Source organism: Pongo pygmaeus, chromosome 2 (assembly GCF_028885625.2).
Source record: "Pongo pygmaeus isolate AG05252 chromosome 2, NHGRI_mPonPyg2-v2.0_pri, whole genome shotgun sequence".
Taxonomy (NCBI): domain Eukaryota; kingdom Metazoa; phylum Chordata; class Mammalia; order Primates; family Hominidae; genus Pongo; species Pongo pygmaeus.
Genome location: NC_085930.1, coordinates 209,343,493 through 209,369,668, shown reverse-complemented (window position 1 = coordinate 209,369,668; position 26,176 = coordinate 209,343,493). Strand labels below are relative to the sequence as shown.

Sequence of the window (26,176 nt, the reverse complement as noted above, 5' to 3'; positions counted from 1 at the left end):
GCATCATCAGGTGCCTGGGGAGGATGGGTTTCTTTATTTAGGCCTTGTGATTCCTGACCTGGTGAAGTGAAAGTCTTCTCAGCATCTTTTGCCATTTCTTCCTTGGAATCCATGTTTCTCTTACCTACAAAATCCTAACTTAGAACAGGAATTCAATTAAACTTTTAATTCTTTATATTTTTGTAATAATACTAGTAATAATATCTCAGTACCATTTTAAAATGAAGAAATTGTGTATGATTACTTCAAACTATTTACACAAACAGATTTTTGTTACTGTGCTGTCAGTCACACTTTTGTAAGTGTTTTCTAACAATAATTCAGCATATGCATGGTGTTGAGTTTCTTTCTCTTTCATCTGCTGATTGTGAAGATGAAACCCCACTTTAAGGGCTCCTGTCCTCCACTTTGGTGGCCCCTGGTGTTCTGCCCCTCAGTCTGTTTCTCTACCTTCCCTTCTTCTGTCCAAACATTTTATAATTCTCAATTTCCATTCAAGGAATCAGCAAGCCCATTTACCCATTTACTATGTCTCATCCATGTCTGGTGAATCAGTTCACTTCCCTTTATGATCACTGAAGCCAACCAAGTATAGGCAGGCAACAGTTCTAAGAATATGCCCATCTACCTGCAGACTCTCTGCCCTCCTTACCCCTTTCAACGGTCCTGCAGACATCACCCCACACCAACCCCTATCTTCCCTAAGTACCACAGAGTGGGCTCTGCAGCTCCTGCTGCCCCGTGTGTGCTCAGCCCTGGGGCTCACTAGTGCTTTGATGATAAAGCCTAAATCCCTAACGTGTTTGCACACTTCCTGACCACCCTCTAGCAAGCTGTCATTGTGAGTGAATCCTGGGAACCCTGTGCTGATATTAATTCTATGTTTGTGGATATTCTGTAGCATCCAGGAATATTGTCAAATAAACAACCTATCGAGTTTATGTTAAAAATTCATGTGAAGCCATTGCAAAAGAAAAAACTCTTTAAAGTGGAAATTGCTATTTTTTAATTTAATACTTAATATTTTATTTTAATATTGAAATGCTATTTAAATTAGAAAAAGGTGATGCCTTTTGTAAAGTGCAATGTTATTTCAACCAATCATGTAATAAAATTTTAATAGAGATGCTTGCCTTATCGATTATTATATTTATAACATTAAATGCATTAAAACATTTATTTAAAAAATATGCTATTAGTAAAAATGGGAAATAAGCCAGCACAGAGTATATAAAGAATACCATTGTATATTTCAATGATAGATTTGTCAATAATGGCAGTTACAGTAAGTTTTACTAAAACATGCATTTACATATATTTCTTAATTTACATTGGAATAGACAGACTTACTCATAGAAGAATGTTACTTTGGACTAAAACCTTAAACTATAAATACAAATAAATCCATATAAATTAAATATAATAACATAGAAACAAATGTATGTCACTCTGATGTTTGGTAATGCATTTATTTTTGCCTGTGCACATATATGTTTCATTGCTGGGTGTGTGTGTCTGTGTCTGTATCTATGGGTGTGACTATGAAGTTTCAAAATACATTATTAACTTGTGTAGTTATATAAATCTAAGTTTTTTTATGTTAAAAGATAGTAAGAAAAAACATGCACAAAAATATTCTAGAGAGCATTTGCAATAACTAAGGAGTATTCAGGTGTTGTATTAATAATGAAGAACTAGCCAAAATGTTTTTAAACTTTTATTTTAGGTTCAGAAGCACTTGCGCAAGTTTCATTTTATAAGCAAATGTTGATTTTATAAGCTCATTTTATAAGCTCTGTTGATTTGATGTACAGATTATTTTGTCACCAAGGAAATAAGCATAGTACCTGGTAGGTAGTTTTTCAATTCTCACCCTCCTCCCACCCTCCACACTCAAGTAGGACCTAGTGTCTGTTGTTTTCTTTGTGTCAATATAATTAGCTCCCACTTATGCATGAGAACAGATGGTATGTAATTTTCTGTTACTGTGTTAGTTTCCTTAGGATAATGACCTCCAGCTCCATCTATGTTGCTGCAAATAACATGATCTTATTCTTCTTATGACTGTGTTGTATTCCATTCTCAAACATACATAAATCAGTAAATGTGATTCATCATACAAACAGAAGTAAAAAAAAAAACACACATAATCATCTCATTGATCAATATTAACTTTCAATGTAAATCTCCCAGGAATCTTTCATCTTCTCTTGACCCTCCCCTCTCCTCAGGCATCCCAAACCATAGCTTTCTATATATTAGGATACATGAAAATAGGGCCCTCTCTCAGCTGATGAAAACAAGCCCAGCCCTGACTCCGCAGCTCTGGGAGACAAGCCCCAGCCCTGGAGTACCAAGGTGCTTCCATTCAGTGATTAGCACTGAACACTGAAGACACGCCATGGAGTTAGGAATGCGCTGGGTTTTCTTTGTTGTTCTAAAAGGTGATCAAGAAGAACTAGAAATATTAAGTGTGAGTGATACGAGTGAGAGAAACAGTGGATCTGTGTGGCAGTTTCTGACAAGAATGTCTCTGTGTTTGCAGGTGTCCAATGTGAAGTGTAGCTGTTAGAGTCTGGGGGAGGCTTGGTAAAGCCTGGGGGGTCCATGTGACTCTCCTGTGCAGCCTCTGGATACACCTTCAGTAGCTATGGCATGCACTAGGTGGACCAAGCTCCAAGGAAGGGGCTGGAGTGGGTCTTACATTAATGCTAGTGGTGGAAGCACATACTACTCAGACTCTGTGAAGGGCCGATTCACCATCTCCAGAGAAAACAGCAAGAACTCACTGTATCTGCAAATAAACAGTTTGATTGCTGACACCATGGCTGTCTCTTACTGTAAGAGACACAGTGAGGAGAAGTCAGTGTGAGCCCAGTCACAAACCTCCTACAGGAACGCTGGGGGGAAATCAGCTACAGGGGTCACTCAGGGCCTACTGATCAGAGTCCACTCCAGAGGCAGGTTCACATGGAGGTTAGGGGCTGGTTTTCTGTCAGGACATTGGACTTCATCATCTTCTTCTGTTACTTTCTTTAGGTAGCCTCTTCATTTTAGAATTCTGTGTGTACTATTGTTATATATATATATATATATATATATATATATATATATATATAATCATAGTAATGTGAAGACATATTTTCCTATGCACAAAATGTAGATTGACACAGAGAAGAAAAATTATCAACCAATGTCAAAAACATCAGAGTCCTGGAAAATCTTAGGTGTTCTGGTGGGTCATCTCCAATCAGACCTGGAACAGTAACCTCAGTGAAATTCCATGATTCAGATACTATTTATGGATTCTGATCATAACCAAGACAGAGTCTGGACCAGGGTCAGTGTCATATAGAACCTCACAGCTTCCATATATGACCCTTCTCTTGACAATGAAATATGAAATTCAGTATCAGCAGTGATTTGATTTTTCTTTTGCTTTCTGTATTCTTTTAGTTGTTGTTGTTTAGTTATTTCTTTTGCTATATCCATTTTCTTTTTTTTAGTTGTGGCTTTCACTTTTGGCTTTCACTTTTCCATTTGCTTTTCCTGCTTCCTAATAAAGGGAGATGTAATCCCTGTGGTCTAAATTCCAGGGCTCAAGCCTTTTCCTGGGAGCTCAGGTGGGTCTCAGGATGTGGCTCCTGCAGCCATGTGAAAGAGGCTGATGGGACTTTCCTTCTCATGACTCAGGGAATTCCACGGTGTTGTGTGGAGACTCATCTGAGATTGCATGTGGCCATTAGTAGTGAAGGGGATGAGATATGGGTGTGGACTGGATCCTGTGCTGTGCAAATTGTCATAGAGTCACTTTTCTCACCATAGTGTTAGAAAGACACTGTAAAAGTTGTCAGAATCAAAATGGAACAATTTGCATTAAAACCTGGGAAATGGAGCTGAGAAGGCCATGAGGGAGGGTTCTCATACGCGTCTTCCATAACGAGAACTGTCATAGATTCTGCAAAACCACAACCTTGCACAAAGGCCAGCACAACCTTAAAATAATTACTTCTCCAAGTATATCTGCCCAGAGCTGCCTGTGCAATATTATACTGATCCCACCCTGGTTATTGATCATTTTATCCCAGGTTAATTGTCTGAAAACCACATATGTGGCCCTCCTCATTTTTTCTTTAAAACACTTTCCTTATTTACCTACCAAAATGTGCCCATGCACATTCCCGTTGCAATGCTAATTCTCAAATAAATACCACTTTACTTTAGAGTTTCTTTCTGTCTGATATTCAGGTTTGACAAGCTGCAGATGGACTTGCCAATTTTCTGTGGGATATAGGGTATAATAATTATGAGAGATGTGTAGGCATGTTCAATGTTCATAAGACCAACCGTAAATAAATGCAGGCTGGAAGTCTCAGAGAGAGCTGAACGTGCTGAAACACCATACTATTTTATCTTCTCCCATTCTTTTCCGATTGAAATCAGACCCAACCAGGTTATCAATACCAATCTACCTAAGCTAGAGCCAACTGATTACAGTATCAACAGCAACAATAGCTTTTTATTTTCTGCTTGGCTTTGTATTGTCACCTTGTTCCATCCTCTAGAGTATCTATTTCAGCCCTTCAGATACTGGTTTCAGAGGCTTGCCCCTAAAGTGTAATTTCTTAGTTTTGTAGTGGTGATAAGGGAGGAAGTGGGTCTGGATGTGTTTTAGAAGTACAGGCTGTCATTCTCTCCCAGACAGACACTTTGGTACAGAACGATTTATGTGATTGTCCCCTTTCTAGGGGAAAGATATTCAAGAGAATAGGAAAGCTCTTCAGTATTTGGTCCCTGAGAATTTTACACTAAAGCACATTCATCACTCTTGACTTCAAGCAATCCAATATGTATTTGAAGCTTTATCTTGAAATAGACTATATTTCATATGGCAGACTCTGCCTCAGGTAATCTCATACCCTGACTTTGTTACTCTCTACAAGAACTTGTCTCTCCCTAAATTTCAGATTTGCTGTTTGTCTTAAAATTTCGATTATCTGACGTATGAAAGACAATTTGCCAAATTTCTTATTTTCTGTTCATCTGTTATTGTTGATGTTGTTGTTGTAAAATACAAAAATATATATATTTCTTATCTAAGTACTTCTGCAAGCTGAGTAGCAGATATTTTTGGTAAAACCCAGAATAACAGAAGATTCCACATATTAATTAGCTTCTTAATAGGAAAAATCATTATAGTAAATTTGTTCACTGGACTGTTACCCATCATTTATAATGTATAAATATCTGATACAACAAGCTAAAATATCTAGGTATTTATGCTGAGTAAAATAAGCCAAACAAATAAGTGTATATGCTATATTATTCCATTTCTATAAATTCTGGAAAATGAAAACTAACCTACAATAATTTAATGAAGAACAGTTGTTGCCTGAGGAAATGGTAGAAGAAGGGAAAGGGATAGGAGGAGGAAATGTGGAACAGGAGAAAAAATTGAGGGGAATTCACTTATCCACTTTCTTGATAATGGTGATAGTTATGTCATGTTTATCAATGTATACTTTAAGTATATGAAGTTTATTATCTCTCAGTTAGACTTTATAAAGTTTATTACAGGCAAACAAATAAAAAACTAGACAAAAAGAACTGATAGAAAATGGGTAACATATGTTAAATGCCAGTTACCTGAAAATTTATCTGCGTGAACCTTAGTTCTCTCCATAATTTTAGGTGAACGCTAGAGTGTAACAGAATCACAATATTCTCATTACAGGCAGTGAGTTCTGCAAGCCACACTAGACATGTCCCACTCCGTCCTGGAGTTGGTTCAGGGAGCACAGTGATGAGGAACACAGGCTCAGATACCGGAACTCACTCATCTCAGACATAAGCACTTAGACACATACATAGGCACTCTGTGTGTGGGTTTACTTTCACATCCGTAAATGGAGAAACATTGAGTCTCACAGACATAATTTACACACATATTTAAAATATAATAAGGTGTTTGATGCTGTTTATCACAGCACAATTTCCTCATAAAAGTGCAAATCTTCCAAATACCATAAGTCACCAAACTCCTGCAGGACACCATCATCTTCTCTCAGCAATGCCTTCTCCTCACGTGTCCCACCCAAGAGTTTTTTATGTAGTTGGAAATATGCAAAGGACCCTCCTTCTCTGGTGAAAACCAGCCCTGCCCTCACCCTACAGTTCTGGGATGGGAGACCCAGCCCTGGAATTCCAAAGTTTTTCCACATGGTGATCAGCACTTAACAGAGAACTCACCATGGGGTTTGTGCTGACCTGGGATTTACTTGTTACTATTTTAAACGTAGATTCAGGGTGAACTAGAGATGTTGAGTGTGAGTGGATAACAGTTAAGGAAACACTGAAAATATGTGCCAGTTTCTGACCAGGATGCCCCTGTGTTTTTGGGTGTCCAGTGTGAGGTGCAGTTGGTAGAACCTGGGGGAGACTTGGTGCAGCCTGGCGGGGTGGGGGTGGGGGTCCCTGAGACTGTCCTGTGCAGCCTCTGGACTCACCTTCAGCAGCCACTGGATGCACTGGGTCTGCCAGGCTCCAGGGAACAGACTGGAGTGGGTCTCATGTATTAGTACTGATGGGAGTAGCATACGCTATGCACATTCCGGGAAGTTCTGATTCCCCATCTCCAGAAACAATGCCAAGAACATACTCCATCTGGAAATGAACAGTTTGACAGCTGAGTACACAGCCATGTATTACTGTGCCGGAGATGCAGTGAAGGGAAGTCAGGTTGAGCCCAGACACAAACCTCTCTGCGGAAACACATGGAGGAAATCAGCTACGGGGGCGCTCAGGACCCACTGATCAGATTTCAACCTCAGAGGCAGATGCAGATACAGGGTAGGAGCTGGTTTTCTCATAGCGTTTGTAACTTCCCTCTCCAACTGACAGTTTCCCACAGAACCTCACTAATTTAGAGTTCTGTGCCTACCAAAAAAATCTCCAAATATATACCTTTTAAAAGGTAGTAATATAAAGGCCTAGTCTCACATGCACAAAATGCAGATCACCACTTCCAGGCATGAGAAGTCCTCAACCATGGTCACCAAGATCAGAGTCCTGAGGAAGCTCAGGGGTGCCTTGTAGGTCTTCTCCAATCACACTCCGGACAGGAAACTAAGTTTAATTCCCTGATTAGAAAAGGCTTTAGGGATTCTGATTCCAGCCAAGAGAGAGGCTGGGCCAGAGTCAGTGTAGAAGCTCACAGGTTTCATGTCTGCCCCTTCTCCTGATATGAAACTATGCAAAGCAGTATCAGCACTCATCTGCTGCACTTTTTGCTGTCAATCCATTTTCTTTCTTTTCAGCTGTTCTCACTTTTTCGTTTTCTTTTCTGCTCCCTGAAAAAGAAAGATGTGGTCTGTGTGGTCTAAATTCCAAGGCTCAAACTCTTTCGCTGGAGCTCAGGTGGGACTCAGGCTGTGGCTCCTGCAGCCCCATGGGAGAGGCTGATGGGGCTTTCTCTTTCCCCAATGCTTGGGACCCTCCACTGTGTTTCTTTTATTATTATTATTATTATACTTTAAGTTTTAGGGTACATATGCACAATGTGCAGGTTAGTTACATATGTATACATGTGCCATGCTGGTGTGCTGCACCCACTAACTCGTCATCTAGCATTAGGTGTATCTCCCAATGCTATCCCTCCCCCCTCCCCCCACCCCACAACAGTCCCCGAGTGTGATGTTCCCCTTCCTGTGTCCATGTGTTCTCATTGTTCAATTCCCACCTATGAGTAAGAATATGCGGTATTTGGTTTTTTGTTCTTGCGATAGTTTACTGAGAATGATGATTTCAAATTTCATCCATGTCCCTACAAAGGACATGAACTCATCATTTTTTATGGCTGCATAGTATTCCATGGTGTATATGTGCCACATTTTCTTAATCCAGTCTATCACTGTTGGATATTTGGGTTGGTTCCAAGTCTTTGCTATTGTGAATAGTGCCGCAATAAACATACGTGTGCATGTGTCTTCATAGCAGCATGATTTATAGTCCTTTGGGTATATACCCAGTAATGGGATGGCTGGGTCAAATGGTATTTCTAGTTTTAGATCCCTGAGGAATCGCCACACTGACCTCCAGAAGGGTTGAACTAGTTTACAGTCCCACCAACAGTGTAAAAGTGTTCCTATTTCTCCACATCCTCTCCAGCACCTGTTGTTTCCTAACTTTTTAATGATTGCCATTCTAACTGGTGTGAGATGGTATCTCATTGTGGTTTTGATTTGCATTTCTCTGATGGCCAGTGATGGTGAGCATTTTTTCATGTGTTTTTTGGCTGCATAAATGTCTTCTTTTGTGAAGTCTCTGTTCATATCCTTCACCCACTTTTTGATGGGCTTGTTTGTGTTTTTCTTGTAAATTTGTTTGAGTTCATTGTAGATTCTGGATATTAGCCCTTTGTCAGATGAGTAGGTTGCGAAAATTTTCTCCCATTTTGTAGGTTGCCTGTTCACTCTGATGGTAGTTTCTTCTGCTGTGCAGAAGCTCTTTAGTTTAATTAGATCCCATACAAACTACCATCAGAGAATAGTACAAACACCTCTATGCAAATAAACTAGAAAATCTACAAGAAATGGATAAATTCCTCGACACATACACTCTCCCAAGACTAAACCAGGAAGAAGTTGAATCTCTGAATAGACCAATAACAGGAGCTGAAATTGTGGCAATAATCAATAGGTTACCAACCAAAAAGAGTCCAGGACCAGACGGATTCACAGCCGAATTCTACCAGAGGTACAAGGAGGAACTGGTACCACTCCTTCTGAAACTATTCCAATCAATAGAAAAAGAGGGAATCCTCCCTAACTCATTTTATGAGGCCAGCATCATCCTGATACCAAAGCCGGGCAGAGACACAACCAAAAAAGAGAATTTTAGACCAATATCCTTGATGAACATTGATGCAAAAATCCTCAATAAAATACTGGCAGCAAACTGAATCCAGCAGCACATCAAAAAGCTTATCCACCATGATCAAGTAGGCTTCATCCCTGGGATGCAAGGCTGGTTCAATATATACAAATCAATAAATGTAATCCAGCATATAAGCAGAACCAAAGACAAAAACCACATGATTATCTCAATAGATGCAGAAAAGGCCTTTGACAAAATTCAACAACCCTTCAGGCTAAAAACTCTCAATAAATTAGGTATTGTTGGGACATATCTCAAAATAATAAGAGCTATCTATGACAAACCCACAGCCAATATCATACTGAATGGGCAAAAACTGGAAGCATTCCCTTTGAAAACTAGCACAAGACAGGGATGCCCTCTCTCACCACTCCTATTCAACACAGTGTTGGAAGTTCTGGCCAGGGCAATTAGGCAGGAGAAGGAAATAAAGGGTATTCAATTAGGAAAAGAGGAAGTCAAATTGTCCCTGTTTGCAGATGACATGATTGTATATCTAGAAAACCCCATTGTCTCAGCCCAAAATCTCCTTAAGCTGATAAGCAACTTCAGCAAAGTCTCAGGATACAAAATCAATGTACAAAAATCACAAGCATTCTTATACACCAATAACAGACAAACAGAGAGCCAAATCATGAGTGAACTCCCATTCACAATTGCTTCAAAGAGAATAAAATACTTAGGAATCCAACTTACAAGGGACATGAAGGACCTCTTCAAGGAGAACTACAAACCACTGCTCAATGAAATAAAAGAGGATACAAACAAATGGAAGAACATTCCATGCTCATGGGTAGGAAGAATCAATATCATGAAAATGGCCATACTGCCCAAGGTAATTTATAGATTCAATGCCATCCCCATCAAGCTACCAATGACTTTCTTCACAGAATTGGAAAAAACTACTTTAAAGTTCATATGGAACCAAAAAAGAGCCCGCATCGCCAAGTCCATCCTAAGCCAAAAGAACAAAGCTGGAGGCATCACGCTACCTGACTTCAAACTATACTACAAGGCTACAGTAACCAAAACAGCATGGTACTGGTACCAAAACAGAGATATAGATCAATGGAACAGAACAGAGCCCTCAGAAATAACGCCACATATCTACAACTATCTGATCTTTGACAAACCTGAGAAAAACAAGCAATGGGGAAAGGATTCCCTATTTAATAAATGGTGCTGGGAAAACTGGCTAGCCATATGTAGAAAGCTGAAACTGGATCCCTTCCTTACACCTTATAAGCAGTCACTTCTAATGTAGCTGAATAATAGATCCTTACCCAGCTGAGTCTATGAGTTGAATCCACATATGTGAGGTAAGGCCCCCAAGGAGTGGTAATAAGCTGGGAATGCCATCAGCTCATCTTCCTTCAGGCCTATATTTGTCATTGTCACTTGTAGAAGCAGGACAGCCCTGGCATTGGGGTTGGTAGAAACAGAGAGTATCAAAGGGAAAACTGAACTTCCCTAATTTTTGGAAAACAGCAGATTGGAAACAGACGGGCTCCAGCGTTTTCCATGTGTGAGCTCATTGTCCCAGGTACCCTTGCTCAGGATGTTTCTTGTCAGCAAAACAGAAGTCAAATGATATTTCTACCTTCCAAGAGAATAGAACGTGAAGTCAGATTTTCTCATGGATTCCCACAAGTTCAAGAAAGTTTCATGGCCTTATTTAACTGCTTAAGCATTTCAACTAAAAAATTATTTGTCTTTCAAATACGCAGGAATTTGGAAAAATTTTAACCAGAAAAAGTTGGAATTCTAAAGTAAAAAATGTGTAAGGCCCTCAAAATTTTTTACAGCTTTTAATTTAGATGTCATAGGGGAAAAAAAACATTCTCTGAAGTTTGCTTTTATACCATTAAAGACTTATTTTTTATTACCAGCAATACAGGACAACTCATTCAGGTTGAATCTTGAAGGTAAACTTTAACTTAATTTTAAGTTTTGGCTAATTTTTAAGCATTTATCAGTCACCTACCATGATTTCATCTCAGAAACCAAAATCTCAATTTCACTTAAACCTTTGAAATATTAAAACAGAAGGTTAAATGCTTCAAAATAATATTCATGTAGAGGCTTACATATGTGGACCAGGAATCTCCATGTATTACAAAGTTTATGAGAACATAACAAATGTTGATACACACATTTAATTCTTAAATAAAAACTTTTAAAAAATAAAACTGTAACAAATCAAGAAAATTTTGTAGGTTTCACATTTTATGTCTAAAAATATAGGTATTAAACACTCAAGGATGGATAAAAGAAGAAATCACAAGAGAAAATAGAAAATATTTACAGACAAATTAAAAATATGAAATACCAAAAGTTAAGAGATACAACAAAAACAGTACCATAAGGGAAAAATTTATAGCTATAAATGATAATAAAAAATAAGATACCGAATTAACAACTTTACTCCTAAGGAACTAAAAACAGAGGGAAAAAGAGGGACTACTAAAAGAGGGACAACTAAAAGCTAGCAAAATTTAAAAAATGATAAAGATAGCAGTAGAAATAAGTGAAATAGAGAACAGAAAAACAATATCAAAAATCAACAAAACCAAGTTTGTTCTCTGAAAAAGATCAAAACTGACAAAATTTTATCTAGATTGACTAAGAAAAAAAAGGGAATACTCAAATTACTAAACTCAAAAATAAAATGGGTACATTACTAACAAATTTTTGGAGTAAAAAAAGGATGTACGAGAGTACCATAAGGAACTATACACTAAAAAATTGAATAACCTAAATAAAATGAACAAATTCCTAGAAACAAAAAACCTACTAAGACTGAATCAGAAAAGCTGAATAAACCTATTCAGCAAGGAGATTCAGCAAGAAGATGGCAACAGTAATCAAAAACCCAGCAACAAAGAAAAGCCTGGACCAGATGGCTTCACTGTTGAATTCTACCCAACGTTTAAAGCAGAATTAACACCAGTTTTTCTCAAACTTTTTCAAAACGTTGAAGAGGAGGTAACATTTTCTAACTTATTCTACGAGGACAGTATTACCCTGACACCAAGCCAGACAAAGGCCATAAGAAAACTACAAACAAACATCCCTTACAAATGCTGATGCAAAAATCCTCAACAAAATACCAGCAATTCAAATTTAGCAGTACATTAAAAGGATTATACACCATGAATGAGTATAATTGACTCCTGAAATAAAAGTATGTTCCAACACATGAAAATCAGCCTAATATCACATTAACATAAAGGAAAAAACCTCATGTGATCATCTTAATCAAAGAAGAAAAAGCATTTGTCAAAATTTAACCCACATTCATGATAAAATATACTTAATAAGCTATAAAAAGGAATAAAACACCTTAACATAAGGTTATATTAAAAAAAACACACAGCTAACATTATAATGAAAGACTGAAAGCTTTTACCCTAAGAGCAAAATCAAGGATGCCTGCTTTTACTATTTCTATTTAATATAGTACTGAAGGTTCTAGTTAGTTAAAACAATAAGTAAAATAATAAAAGATATTCCAATTTTTAAAAAGGTAAAATTTTCTATTCGCAGATGACATAATCTTATATATTAAAAATCTTTTAGTTTCTGTGAGATAAACTATCAGACACAATAAATAACATTCAGCAAAACTGCAGGATACAAAATCAATACAAAAAAATCGGTTGTATTTCTACAATAACAAACTATCTGAAGAAGAAATCAAGACAACAGTATCATTTATGATAGCATCAAAAGAATAAAATACTTAGAAGCCAACTTAACCAAGGAAATGAAAAACCTCTATGGCAAAACTATAAACACTGCAGAAAAGTATTAAAGATGACACAAATAAATGAAAAGACATCATGTGTTTATGGACTGGAAGACAAAACCTCATCAAGATGCCATTGTTATCAATAGTCATCTACAGATTCAGTAAAATCACTATAAAAATTCTAATATTTGCAAAAATAGAAAAACCTATTCTGAAATTCAGATGAAATCTCAAAAAACCCCAAGTAGCCAAATCAATCTTAAAAACTAACAAAGTTAGAGGACTAACACCTCCTGGTTTCAAACTTCCTGCAATGCTTCAGTACCCAGAACAATGCTGTACCAGCATAGAGGCAGACATAAAGACCAATGCAATAGAAATAAAGAACCAAAAAACATGGTCATGATTTTTAACAAGGGAGTCAAAACTATTCAATGGGGAAAGGACAGTATATTTTTAAATGGTGTTAAGAACGAATATTTACATGGAAAACAATAAAGTTGGACCCTTACTTTACACCATATAAAAAACTTAATTTAAAATGGACCAGACATCTAATTGTAAGAGCTAAAACTATAAAACCCTTAGAAGAAAACATAGGAAAAATGTTTCATAACATAGAATCTGGCAATAATTTCTTGGATATGACAGTGAAAGCACAGACAACAACAACAACAAAAATACATAAAAAGAACTTCATCAAAGTGACAAGCTGTTATGTATCTGAAGATATAATCAATAGATTGAAAATACAATTCACGGAGGGAAAGAAAATATTCACACATTATATATTTGATAAGTAATTAATATCCAGGTGATATAAAGACCTCAGCAACAACAACAAAACAATCAAATTTAAACATGAGCAAAGGTTTTAAAATACACATTTCTCTAAAGAAGATATACAAATGACCAGCAAGCACAGCATAAGGTGCTCAGCATCACTAATCATGAGAAAAATGTAAATCCAAACCACAATGCAATACCAACTGACACATGTAAGCATAGCTGCCAGCAAAAAAACCACCACCAGCAAACCAAAACAACAAAGCCCCAGAGAACAGCAAATGCTGAATGTGGAGAAGTCAGGACTCCTGCATACTGCTGGTGGGAAAGTAAGATGGCACAGCCACTGTGGAAAACAGTAATCACCATATGGTCCAGTAATTCCACATCTGGGTATATATCCGAAAAAACTGAAAGTGGGAATTTGCACACCCCTGTTTGTAGCAGCATTCACAAGAGCCAAAGGGTAGAAAAAGCCCGAATGTCCATCTACAGATGAATGGATAAGCAAATATGATCAATACACACAATGATATATTATTCAGCCTTAAAAAGAAAAGAAATTCTAATACATGCTACAACATAAACCTTGAAAAGATTAAAACAAAAAAATCAAATACTCCATGCTTTCCACTTTTATAGTGTACCTAGAGCAGTTAAATTCATAGACACAGAAAGTAGGATGTGGTTTCCAGGGAATGCGGGAAGGGAAAGGGGAGCTATTGTTCCGTGGATACAGAGTTTCACTTTGGGATGATAACACAGGTTTGGAAGGGATAGTGGTGATAGTTGCACAACAATGTATTTATACTTAATGTACTCAAATTTTCTGTTATACATATTTTACCACAGTAAAAAAATTAACAAATATTTAAAAATCTACATGTTTCTTTGAACTGTTTCTTTACATCCCTTGTCCATTTTTCAATTTGGCTGTTGGTCTTTTAATAATTTAGGATAGCTGTATAGCTATATATATATATACATATATATTATCCAAATTAGCTTTTTGTCTGTCATGTATGTTGCAGATCTATTTCCCCAGTCTGTTGACTTTTGACTTTGAGGCATTTTTCTCGCCTATAAAGTTGTAATTTTTATGGAGTCAAATGCATCAGTCTTCTATTCAAAGACTTATTTATGGGTTTGGTGTTTCAGTTTAGGATGATAAAGAAGTTGTAGGTATGGATAAAGGAGATTGTTGTATGACACATTATACTGGATGCCACTCAACTGTACATTTAAACATGGTTAAAATGGTAAGTTTCATGTTGTATATATTTTACCACCAAAAAAGGGCCAGGCTTAGATGTTTATATGTTAGGGGTTTGGAGTACCTCTAACATTTATTCCCCTCCAGGGGAATAATTTATAAATAGCCATACAAGAAAAGTAGATACTGACCTCACAAATCTCCTTACAAGTCCCACAGCAAGGGCTGTCTGGGAAAGCAGAGGTGGAAAAAGTCACATAAACTTGAGGTCAATGTGAGACCTCCCATCCCCTACTCTGGAATCATGCATGCAGGCTGAGCTGGAGAGATGAGCTGGGGTCGGCAGAACAGTCCTCCCATTAGCCTAGACCTTAAGTGCTCCCACATGCTCCCAGGCATGTATCAAACCAAGAAAGCAGGCTAGAAGGGCAACACATCTACCTGTATACAGGGAGCTATGAAATATCTGAGCTGCGCAAGTGATGCACAAGGAGACAGAACAGTCTGACCTTTACACAGTGACCTGGCTCAAATAATTTCAGGCTGTCATTAACCAGGTGAGCTCCTCTCTCTCTGAGGTAGGTAAACTTGAGGGGGTAAAGTGGGAGTTGAGGAAAATGGAAAAGAAATCCTGGTAGTATTTCTTCTAACTCTGTTATAAATAAAAAGTAAAACATAAATGCCCTTTCTCAGGGCCCAAATGTTAGGTGAAAAAATGTTTGTCATCTCAGTCATGTGATGTGGACTTCAGCAGAGCAGGACACACGTGGTCATTTATCCTTTCCCTCTGCATGTTGTGTGCTTTTTCAGTTTATAATGTACCTGATCCACTTGTCTCATCATACTAGCTGCAGACAAGGCCACTGAATGTCACACCAGGTGGCCAGCATGTCTGTGAAGGGCAGAAACTGGGGCAGCCACACGGCTGGCAGAGGCCAGCTAGGAAGTACCTGATGCCCACTCCATGGAGGACTCACCACTTAAAAGACAAGATCAGCAAGTGTCAGGCTGCATCACTAGTTATCCCCCCAAATAAAAAAATAAAAGTAACCCCTCCAGGGAACATGTGTGTGTGTACACACAAAAGTACATGCACACAGCTACGTGCAAAGGGGAAAGGCTGGGAAGGAACCAAATCCACCTCTGAACACCAGTTACTTGTGGGGAAGGGGCAGGTGAAGCCAACTGTCAGCATTACTCACCTTTTCAACTGATGAGCTTGCATCAATTTTGGCAATTTATCATAAAAAGGCCATTTTCACTCCTTGGGTGATCACCCAGATCCTGCAAAACTGAGCCACCAACAACCACCTGCACCACTTCCCATGAGGCCAAATAATGGCTTCCCTCAAAGCTCAGCCCTCCCACCCACCTCCCAGTCTTCTCCCATGCAGGGGGCTGCCAGCCTCCTGGGGTAGAGAGGTCCAGGCCAAACCCAACCCCCAGATGGTTGGTGAAACCAGCATGTATCCAAGGGCCTTTCCCCACCTGGGCCATGTGCCCACTGCATAGATAGGCCTGTGCTTGCTCCCCTAGGACAGAGACTCCCTTTTCTTCCGTTGGAATGAGGGATGGGGAGATTTGATGGTGTCCTGTACAGGTTGGGTGTCAATCTGATGTGGTGCTCTTGGAGAAGCTTGCTTGAGTTAGGCACCTTCTCAGCATGTGGAGTGTGCTGCCCCTTCAAGCTGCAGGAGTCGCAGAAGGTAAGTGCTACTGCGACCCCCATTTACTGGTGAACAGAGGTCAGGTGATCTGCAGCCGACCGAGCAGCTAAGTGGCCAACAGGCTGGATCTGCATCTCACTTGCAGAGGCCCTGCCTGGATGCTGGGGCTGCCCTGAGACTCCCTCCTCCTCCTCTTCCCTCCACAGCTCTCCCGGCTTCTATCCACAGCTGTGCTCCAGGTGGGGAACACCTATGGATGCACCAGGGTGCAACTACTCAGAGTCCAGCGTGCAGAAGGGCCCCTGCTGTATGCTGTTTCCATATCCAAGCCCAAGCTCATCTAGAGCTTCAGCAAATCCAAGCCTCCCTGAATTCCCTGCAAGATCAAACTGAGCCCTACAACACCCACCACTCTGGTTAGCTGCCAGTCCCAGCCCCTGTTCCCTCCTGGGCCCCTGTCTGTACAGTTCTGAAGTCTTACAAGAATGTTGAGATCCCAAGCCGACTCTCACCCAAAGAGGTAAACAACCAGAGGCCTCCAGGTGGAGAGAACATACCCAGACAGGTTCTGCTGCCTGTAGGCCTGATGTCCTTGCCCCACAACACGCCATGCTTGACAGGCTGGAAGACGGGCTTCAGAAACTTGGGAAACCTGGGCCTGTAGCTGGCATGTGGAAAAGAGGCCTGGAAAAGCACCACTCCTGTCCATGAAGCCCCCACATGGAACCAGGTAATTGGAAAATACATGGGCACCAAGCCGGACCCCCACTCAGACCCAGGTGGGAACTGCAGCAGTGACTTGCCCCCTCTGCCACTGGCTGTACCACTACAGGAGGGAGGAACATCTAGCCCCACGTGTGAGTGGAGACACCAGGTGTGGGCAGGTTCCAGTGGTTGCTGCAGCTGAACCTTCCCAACCAGATCCCTGCAAGGCCATCTCAGACGGGTGTGCACCTGGCTTGGGCAAGGACACCCCTCAGAGAGTGAGAACCACTGAGGGGGGCTGTCAGAGGCCCCTTTTCCTGCTCCTAGAACAGGTTGGGGGAGTATGGGGGACCTCTCCCACCTCCCAGCTGCTTCCAGGAGCCACTTCTTTCAAGATGAGGCACTCTCCTGCCTGCCTGTTCCCATTTGGCTGCAATAGACCATTGCCAACATTCAGAGAAAAAGGGGCCTCACCTATTTTCCCTGACACGTCGGAGGCAGGTGGGCATTCCCAGGGAACCTGGGGTAGAACCTGTACATCTGCCCACCCCCAGGCTATGCTGCCTTCATCTTATCTGTGTGGTGGGGGTGGGGGTGGGGGTGGGAATTATCAAGAGACCATCACACAGGCCATGGACAAGTTCTGCAAGAGCCAGGGAGAAGAGCCCTGTCCGTGCATGTTGCCCAGCACCCAGCTCACACACACATCTCTCATCTGACAGCTTCCCCAAAGCAGGCTTTTGAAGTCCAGGCTCCCTGAGAAGCCTGGGGAGGAGACTGCCAGGCTGAAGGGCCTGTCCCCAAAGGTGCCACCCTCACCAGGCTCATCCTGACAATCTCGGGTTATTTTTGCCTGAAGTTTTGGAGTGGGGGACAGGGAGACAGCAGACAGTACGCATCACCCACCTTTCCGGAGAGCATCAGCCCTCCAGATTGGGGCAGGTCAGACCTCCACTCAGGCGTTTTTCTCACTGGTTCCCAGTTGGGGGAAGCAGCATTTGTGAACACCTGCCTGTCTCCCCAGGTCCTGCTCAGAAACTCCATCTGTGCCTTTGGAGAGACTGCCCTGAGCACACAGGCCCAGCAACCACATCTATGGCCCCCAGGACCTAATCACCTTCTACATAGGGTTCAGTGCATGTTAGCAGACACTGGGCTCGATTACTGCCTAGTCCCTGCCAGATATCCCATGCCCACCTCATTAAGAGAATGAGCCCACACAAACACACCCAGGCCGTCATGGTGATGGAGTGGCTGGGGTCCCACTTGCCCAGCCTTCATTGCTGCTTCAGAGCCAGCTGTCTGACCACATTCCTACCCCGAGATGGGACTTTGGGGGACATTGTCCACCAGGGTCGCTGACCCCTTTTAAAGTTCCAGACACGTGGCCAGCTGGTCCCCGAGAAGTTTGGTACATAGGATAAGCCAAAGCTTGCCTTCAGGAACAGGTTTTCCACCACATCGATGCCCAAGGCCCAGGGCATCCCCAAGTTCATGTGAAGCCTGCCTGCCATGTCCACAGCCCACACCGTCCCCTCCTGGAGCCACTGGAACGCTTGTTCCTGGGCATGTAATAAACCCAGACAGCTTCAGCCTTGCAGGACAACTGTGTGCATCCGGCAACAGTAGCCAGAGGGCCCACAGAAAAAAGTCCGAGGTGAAACCAGATGCTATGAGAGTACTTTATTAGTCTAAACCATACTATAAAAATGCTTTAAAAAGCAGCAGGAGAAGATGTGAAGACAGAAACGAACAAGTGCGTAGTGACACATGGCTGTCAGAACACAGTAAAGAATCCACACTGCTTCCCCTCTTTACCTAGGAAGGGAGAGGTTCTAGGCCACCTCCTCCTCAGCACACTCCTCATCCTCCTCCTCAGCCGTGGCATCCTGATATTGCTGATATTCAGACACCAGGTCGTTCATGTTGCTCTCGGCCTCAGTAAATTCCATCTCATCCATGCCCTCGCCCGTGTACCAGTGGAGGAAGGCCTTGCACCTGAGCATTGCTGTAAACTGCTCTGAGACACGCCTGAAGAGTTCCTGGGTGGCTGTGTTATTCCCAATGAAGGTGGCCAACATTTTCAGCCCCCGGGGTGGGATGTCACAGACGGCTGTTTTTACGTTGTTGGGGAGCCAGTCAGCAAAGTAGCTGCTGTTCTTATCTTGAATGTTGAACATCTGTTCATCCACCTCCCTCATGGGCTGCGACCCCTGAAAATGGGGCCGCCGTCAGGTAGCGGCCATGGCGGGGGTCGCAGGCCGCCGTCATGTTCTTAGCATCAAACATCTGCCGGGTGAGCTCAGCCACGGTCAAGGCCCGGTACTGCTGGCTGCCCCGGCTGGTCAGTGGGGCGAAGCCGGGCATGAAGAAATGCAGCCGGGGAAACGGGACCATGTTCACGGCCAGCTTCCGCAGGTCGGCATTCAGCTGTCCTGGGAAGCGCAGGCACGTGGTGACCCCACTCATGGTCGCAGACACCAGGTGGTTCAGGTCACCATAGGTGCATGTGGGCAGCTTTAGGGTCCTGGAACATATGTCATACAGCGCTTCGTTATCTATGCAGAAGGTCTCATCCACGTTTTCTATGAGCTGGTGGACTGAGAGGGTGGCGTTGTAGGGCTCCACCACGGTGTCCGACACCTTGGGCGAGGGCAGGATGCTGAATGTGTTTATGATCCTGTCTGGGTACTCCTCCCGGATCTTACTGAGCAGAAGTGTACCCATCCCAGACCCAGTCCCCCCACCCAGGGAGTGGGTCAGCTGGAAACCCTGCAGGCAGTCACAGCTCTCAGCCTCCTTTCTGACAACATCCATCACTGACTCCATCAGCTCCGTGCCTTCTGTGTAGTGTCCCTTGGCCCAGTTGTTTCCAGCCCCACACTGACCTGTAAGACAGTACAGCCGGTCACTCGATGGCCAGGTGTACGGTCATCAATGGTCACCACCATAATGCAAAAAGGGCCAAGTGTCACGTGTGAGGTGAGAGCACCATTCGCCCTGCAGGTGGAGCAAATGAAGCCCCCTTCCCCAGAGTTACAGGACAGCAGCTTCCCCTGTTAGAAATTAAGACAGGAGTCAAACCTGAGACGGGCTAACAGACCTCGCTGCAGGTGGCTCCTGCCCATTTTCAGGGAAGGCAGTAGCCACAGCCCCAGCTCAGCTCCCGGCAGGGACATCAGTAGCTCCTCACCTTGAGGACACACCCGGGCCTTCCTCCCAAAGCCCGTTTAGGAGAGGCACATTGAGCAACTCGACTAGGAAGATAGGAGGGCCCTAGCTCCACAGTTCCCACAGGATGAGCTTGGGGGCATTCCTAGATTTTTGGGCTGCCCTGGCTAAGGAGCCGCACCCCAGTCCTCGTCCGCAGCTCACCGAGGATGAAGTTATCTGGCCTGAAGACCTGCCCGAAGGGCCCTGAGCGCACAGAGTCCATAGTGCTGGGCTCCAGATCCACGAGCACAGCGCGGGGCACGTACCTGCCACCTGCGTGGGGCGAGAGCGCATGAGCGAGGGGAGGGCCGCGTTCCCAGGAGGGCGGTGGGGGAAGAACGGGGGTCTCACCGCTGGCCTCGTTGTAGTACACGTTGATGCGCTCCAGCTGCAAGTCGCTGTCCCCGTGGTAGGTGCCAGCGGAGTCGATGGCGTGCTCATCAGAGATCACCTCCCAGAACCGCCAGAGATGGGAGGGGCCCGACAGGCCAGGGCTGAGTCACGGAGGCGCCGCAGCCCCCCTCTCCCACCCCGACCCTCATCCGCACCCCCATCCCTAGGCCGCCATGTCCCTGGGGTCCACCCCGGCCGCCTCGCCAGCCGCCCAGTTCCACCGCGTCCCCGACAGGGAGCCCAAGGGCCGCAATGCAGGGACTCCGCCCCCGCCACTGCCAACACCTTCCCCGGCCCCAGGCAGGCCCGGGCTGGGCCCTCAGAGCCCCGGCTGCCAACCTTGGCGCCGATCTGGTTCCCGCACTGCCCGGCCTGCGTGAGCACAATCTCCCTCATGGCCAAGGCGGGATCAGGGCGGCAGCAGAAGTGCGAGAAGGAGGAGCAAACGTGCAGCGACCCAGCCCGCCCTCCGCCAACGCTTAAATAGCCCCGCACCCACCTCCCCCAGCCTCGGATTCGGCTCCCAGAATAAGCAGCAGCTTTATTTCCACACAGGTGCACCCACCTGTGAATCCCTTGGCGTTGAACGTCTGTTGGAGAGCTCAGGTGTCCTTGCATGGTCCTTTCCACGTTGGGGAAAGCTGCTCAGCTGGAGAACTTCCTCCCACGTCTTTAGTAAGACTAGATCTCTAGCTGAGCTGAAACTGAATTTTCCTCCCATGTGGGAGGGGAAGACTCTTGTTTCCGTATTCACAGAGTGCCTTTGCACCTGTCCTAGATTGATGACATATTTTTGTAATGGATGCGTCCTTTCATCTATTAGGAGACCTGTGGTTAGGAAAGGCCTTCCATATGTTAACAGGACTTAATTATACGTTTTACTTTGGAGCAGTTCAAACCCGCAGTAAGCTATGGGTGTCAGAGATAGTCAGGCCTCTGATCTAGCTAGAGTCTTCTTTAGAGTAGGATTAGCCCTTTCACCTTTCCAGAGGACTGCGGTCTCCACACAGAGTGAAGGTAATATTGGATTCTTAAAGCTGAGGATAGGTGTTGGGGTACGCCTGCTGTGAAAGATGGGCCATTGTCACTTTGCAGGCTTTTAGATTACCCTCCTCAGAAAAAACTGAGGAGTTATTTCTTCTGGTAAACGTTTTCAGATGGGGTGGGGAATGCCTCGATCTAACCAGTGAAGGTATCAGTAAGCATTAGCAAATATTTGAATCTCCTGCAGAAAGGCATGGGTTACATTAGAGTTGCCAGTTCTCACCTGGATAGGTTCCTCAACTTTGGACAGGTTTAACTGGAGAAGGAGAAAATTGCTGGCCGTTTGGGTCGTGTCAGGCACAGAGCTCACAGTGCTGAGTCACCTGTTTTAGTGTCTTGAAAAGATTTACCCCTATAAACAAATGAGACATTAACAGAAACAAGGAATCCCTTCTAGGGTGAAAAGAACCATGAAAGTGCTGAGTTATCTTCCTGTGATTGGTACTTGGCATTAGTAATTTATTACCATCATTCAGCCAGCCCGAGGGGCCCTGGACTGAAATGCAATCCCTGGCCCATTTTTGTTCTTCTTCAGAGTGTTCTGGCCCAGTACTATGTATGCTGACCAGCACGTCCATAAGCTTCACTGGCCCTTTCAGTGCAGGGGCCTTGGCTGTGGCATCTACAAGGGCATTTCCTTTTACACGGTCAGTCTCTCTTTTGATGTCCTCTGCAATTAATTATAGTCCCTTTTTGGCAGCAAAGCAGCATTCTAACAAGCTCAAAATCTGAATGATGTTGTATGGAAAAGCCCTTTGGGGTCAGGAGTCCCTACCCATTCCAAATTGCAGCATAAGCATGAAGCACTAAAAAATCATACTTGGAATCAGTGTAAATGTTAACTTTTAAATCCTTTCCAACTGCAGGGGCCTAGTAAGTTCAATTAACTCAGCTTTTTGAGCTGAGGTCGAGGCCAGCAAGGCTTGTGTCTTGATTCTCTTGTGCTGACTACTAATAGCATATCTAGCCCTCCTATTTTCCTGATGCATAAAACAACTTGCATCTGTTAACCACTCTGCCTTGGGATGGTCAAGGGGCCATCTCTCCTAAGTCTGGCCTGCTAGAATAAATTTGTTTCATAACCTGTGACATGCTTTGGTTGTGTCCCGTCAAATCTTATCTTGAATTGTAGCTCCCATAATTCCCATATATCGTGGGAGGGACCCAGTGGGAGGTAATCGAATCAGGGGATGGGTCTTTCCCATGCTGTTCTCGTGACAGTGAATAAGCCTTATGAGATCTGATGGTTTATTTATTTATTTATTTTTGAGACAGAGTCTTGCTCTGTTGCTCAGGTTGGAGTGCATTATCATGATCTTGGCTCACTGCAACCTCTGATTCCTGGGTTCAAGCGATTCCTGTCTCAGCCTCCCGAGTAGCTGGGATTACAGGCACCCGCCATCATGCCTGTCTAATTTTTGTATTTTCAGTATAGACGGGGTTTCACCATGTTGGCCAGGCTGGCCTCGATCTCCTCACCGCAGGTCATCCACTGCTTTGGATTCCCAAAGTGCTGGGATTACAGCTGATGGTTTTATAAAGGGGAGTTTCCCTACACAAGCTCTTTTGCCTGCTGCCATGTGAGAGATGTGACTTGGTTCCTCACTTGCCTTCTGCCATGAGCGTGACGCCTCCCCAACTATGTGCAACTGTGAGTCAATCAAACCTCTTTTCTTTACAAATTACCCAGCCTCAGATAGGTCTTTATTAGCAGCACGATAACAGACTAATACAACCTGTATGCCAGAAAGGCTGGGAGCACCTGTGGACTCTGACAGATAAGTAGCTGGGTTTATGGTTTGGCAGGCTTTAAGGGTGATATCTGGAGTGTCTAGCAATAAGGCCTGATGCTTTCATAAATATTCTCCTATTATCCACTGCTGCCCTTTAGCTTCTAGGACCACCTTCCCTTTGTGTGGGGTCAAAAACCTGTAGATGCTCTTCTAATGTTAGTTTATTAGCTTTGCCAACTAGAAAAGTGGTAGTGGCAATAGCTCTAAGACATCAAGGCTAAAAGTCAGAGGATCACTGAGGAAAGTAAAAGCCAAACTGTTTGGGGCCTCTTTCCTGGGGCAACCTCCAGGCTACTACAAAACGGAGGCGGTGAGCAGAAAGGCAACAATATGCAGAGCACTCAGGTGAAGGACAAAGAGCACAAGGTGGACAGTCCAAAAAGAGACAGTGGCAAACATCTTGTTTAGCCAAATCCATTCTTCTCAATATTCCCCAGGGCCTCTAACCCTGTGGGCTTGGCCTCTACTCTGAGTATGACACCCCCAGGTCTCTAACTTTGGGCTGAGTCTCTCATCCTAATATTATACCCTAAGGCCTCTCACTTAAGTAATAGTGGATAATCATTCTTGCCAACCTGAATGGCTTCACGACTCTAAAAGACAGCCCACTTGCCAGCTGATTGATTCTGTGTGGATTGTTTTCCTTGGAGTGGGGGTCTTGTCTTGGTGTCCCTTCATGGTGTTGCTGAAAGATGTTGCTGGAAAAGAGGGTCCTGATACAGACCACAAAGTAGGATTCTTAGATCTTGTGCAGGAAAAAATTTGAGGTGAGTCAGAGAGCAAAGTCAAAGAAGCAAGTTTACTAGAAATGACTCCATTAGAGTTGGACATCCTCAGAAAGCAAGAGCAGGAATGCATTGTCTTTTGTTAGTGTCTCTACTCTAACTATAAAGAGAAAGATTTACAATTAAACTTGGAAGGTGAAGATGTACTCACTAAAGTCGGGGCTATTGGTTTTAACAACGACCATTAACCCGTTGAACTAAGCTAGCTCATTAATATTATCTTTAAGAAAAAATGCTGCACTCCTAGGACATTTACACATTTTTCAGGCTTGGTGGAAGATGTCTTGTATGGCCATAAATATTCTGCAGTTGTAATTTGTGGCCAGTAAAAAAATGTGGCTATTTTCAGACTATAGGTATTAACCTTCTAGATGCCTTGTGAGTACCTAGCTACTCATATTAAGACAGAGTATTCTAGTCATGTTTATTAAACTAGAAGCTTGGTAACCATGAGTTCCTCTAACACAGCAAGTCTACTCCTCAAGGAGAAAATGTATTTCTCAGGAATTTTGTGCATTTTGTTTGATGGCATTTGGTATGTTTACCAAAATGGCAGAAAAGAGTGAAATTAGTCTTCAAAGATTTCTCAAGATTGGATATAAAGTAAACAAAATGATTATAGTTAATATGCAAGTTGACACAGTTGATATGCAAAAGAAATTTTGTTTGAAACACAATGAGATTTTTATTTTATTATTATCATTTTGAGACAGAGTCTTGGTCTGTTGCCCAGGCTGGAGTGCAGTGCACCATCTTGCCTCACTGAAACCTCTGCCTCCCAGGTTCAAGTGATTCTCCTGCCTCAGCCTCCCAAATAGCTGGGATTACAGGTATGAATCACCACACCCAGATAATTTTTGTATCTTTAGTAGAAATGGGGTTTCACTCTGTTGCCCAGGCTGGTCTCAAACCCCTGACACCTTGGCCTACCAAATTGCTGGGATTACAGGCATGAGCCACTGCTCCCAGACACAATGAGGTTTTTAAATAATTCTGATTTCCTGCTGTTGAGCAGGGAGCTGAGCAAATTCAACAGATCATGGGCCTAAAGTAGGAGAAGACTGAGGACAAACTCTAGAATACATGTGATTAAATTAATTACAATGGAAACCAAATCAAATTTAATAAGGCCATACCTCTTAGTTTCAAGGTGTTTCCCCTCATTTTGAAATGTGGTGTTATTCAGTGGGAAAGAAAACTAGTGTTTATCTCCAGAGTAAAGAACAGGGTTCCCTGCAGGGACTGACTGACTGAGAGCTATGGCTCAGGATTAAAAATTCTTCTTTTTTCCACTTATAAACTAAAAATAAATTTCTAAGCCTCTATTGACTAAATGGACCCCTCTTCTTAGATAAGGATGTTCCAAAGTTAACCTGAAAAGCTAGTTCAAGCCCTGGGTCACACCTGCCTCATTAGACTCTCCTCCCTTTGGTTTTAATTTTAATTTTTAATTTATTTTTGTGGGTACATAGTTGGTGTATATATTTATGGGTGTATATGACATACTTTGATACAGGCATGTAATGAGTAATACATAATAAAAAACAGGGTATCCGTCCCCTCAAGCATTTATAGCTTGTGTTATAAACAATCCAATTATACTATTTTAGTTTTTATAAAATGTATAATTAAATTACTTTTTATCATAATCACCCTGTTGTGCTATCAAATACTGTCTTACTCATTCTTTCTAACAATTTTTTGTACCCATTTCGCATCCCCACTAACTCCCTGTTCCCCCACTGCCCTTCCCAGCCTCTGGGAACCACCCTTATACTCTCTATGACATCAATTGTTTCAAATTTTAGCCCCCACAAATAAGTGAGAACATGTGACATTTCTCTTTCTGTGCCTGACTTATCTCACTTAACATAAAGACTTTCAGTTCCATT

General features: G+C 42.7%; 1 pseudogene; it reads right to left on the bottom strand.

Moving 5' to 3' along the window:
- Window positions 1-18,733: 18,733 nt before the first annotated feature.
- LOC129033270 (tubulin beta-8 chain-like) lies at window positions 18,734-20,768 on the bottom strand (annotated as a pseudogene).
- Between the last annotated feature and the right edge of the window lie 5,408 nt (window positions 20,769-26,176).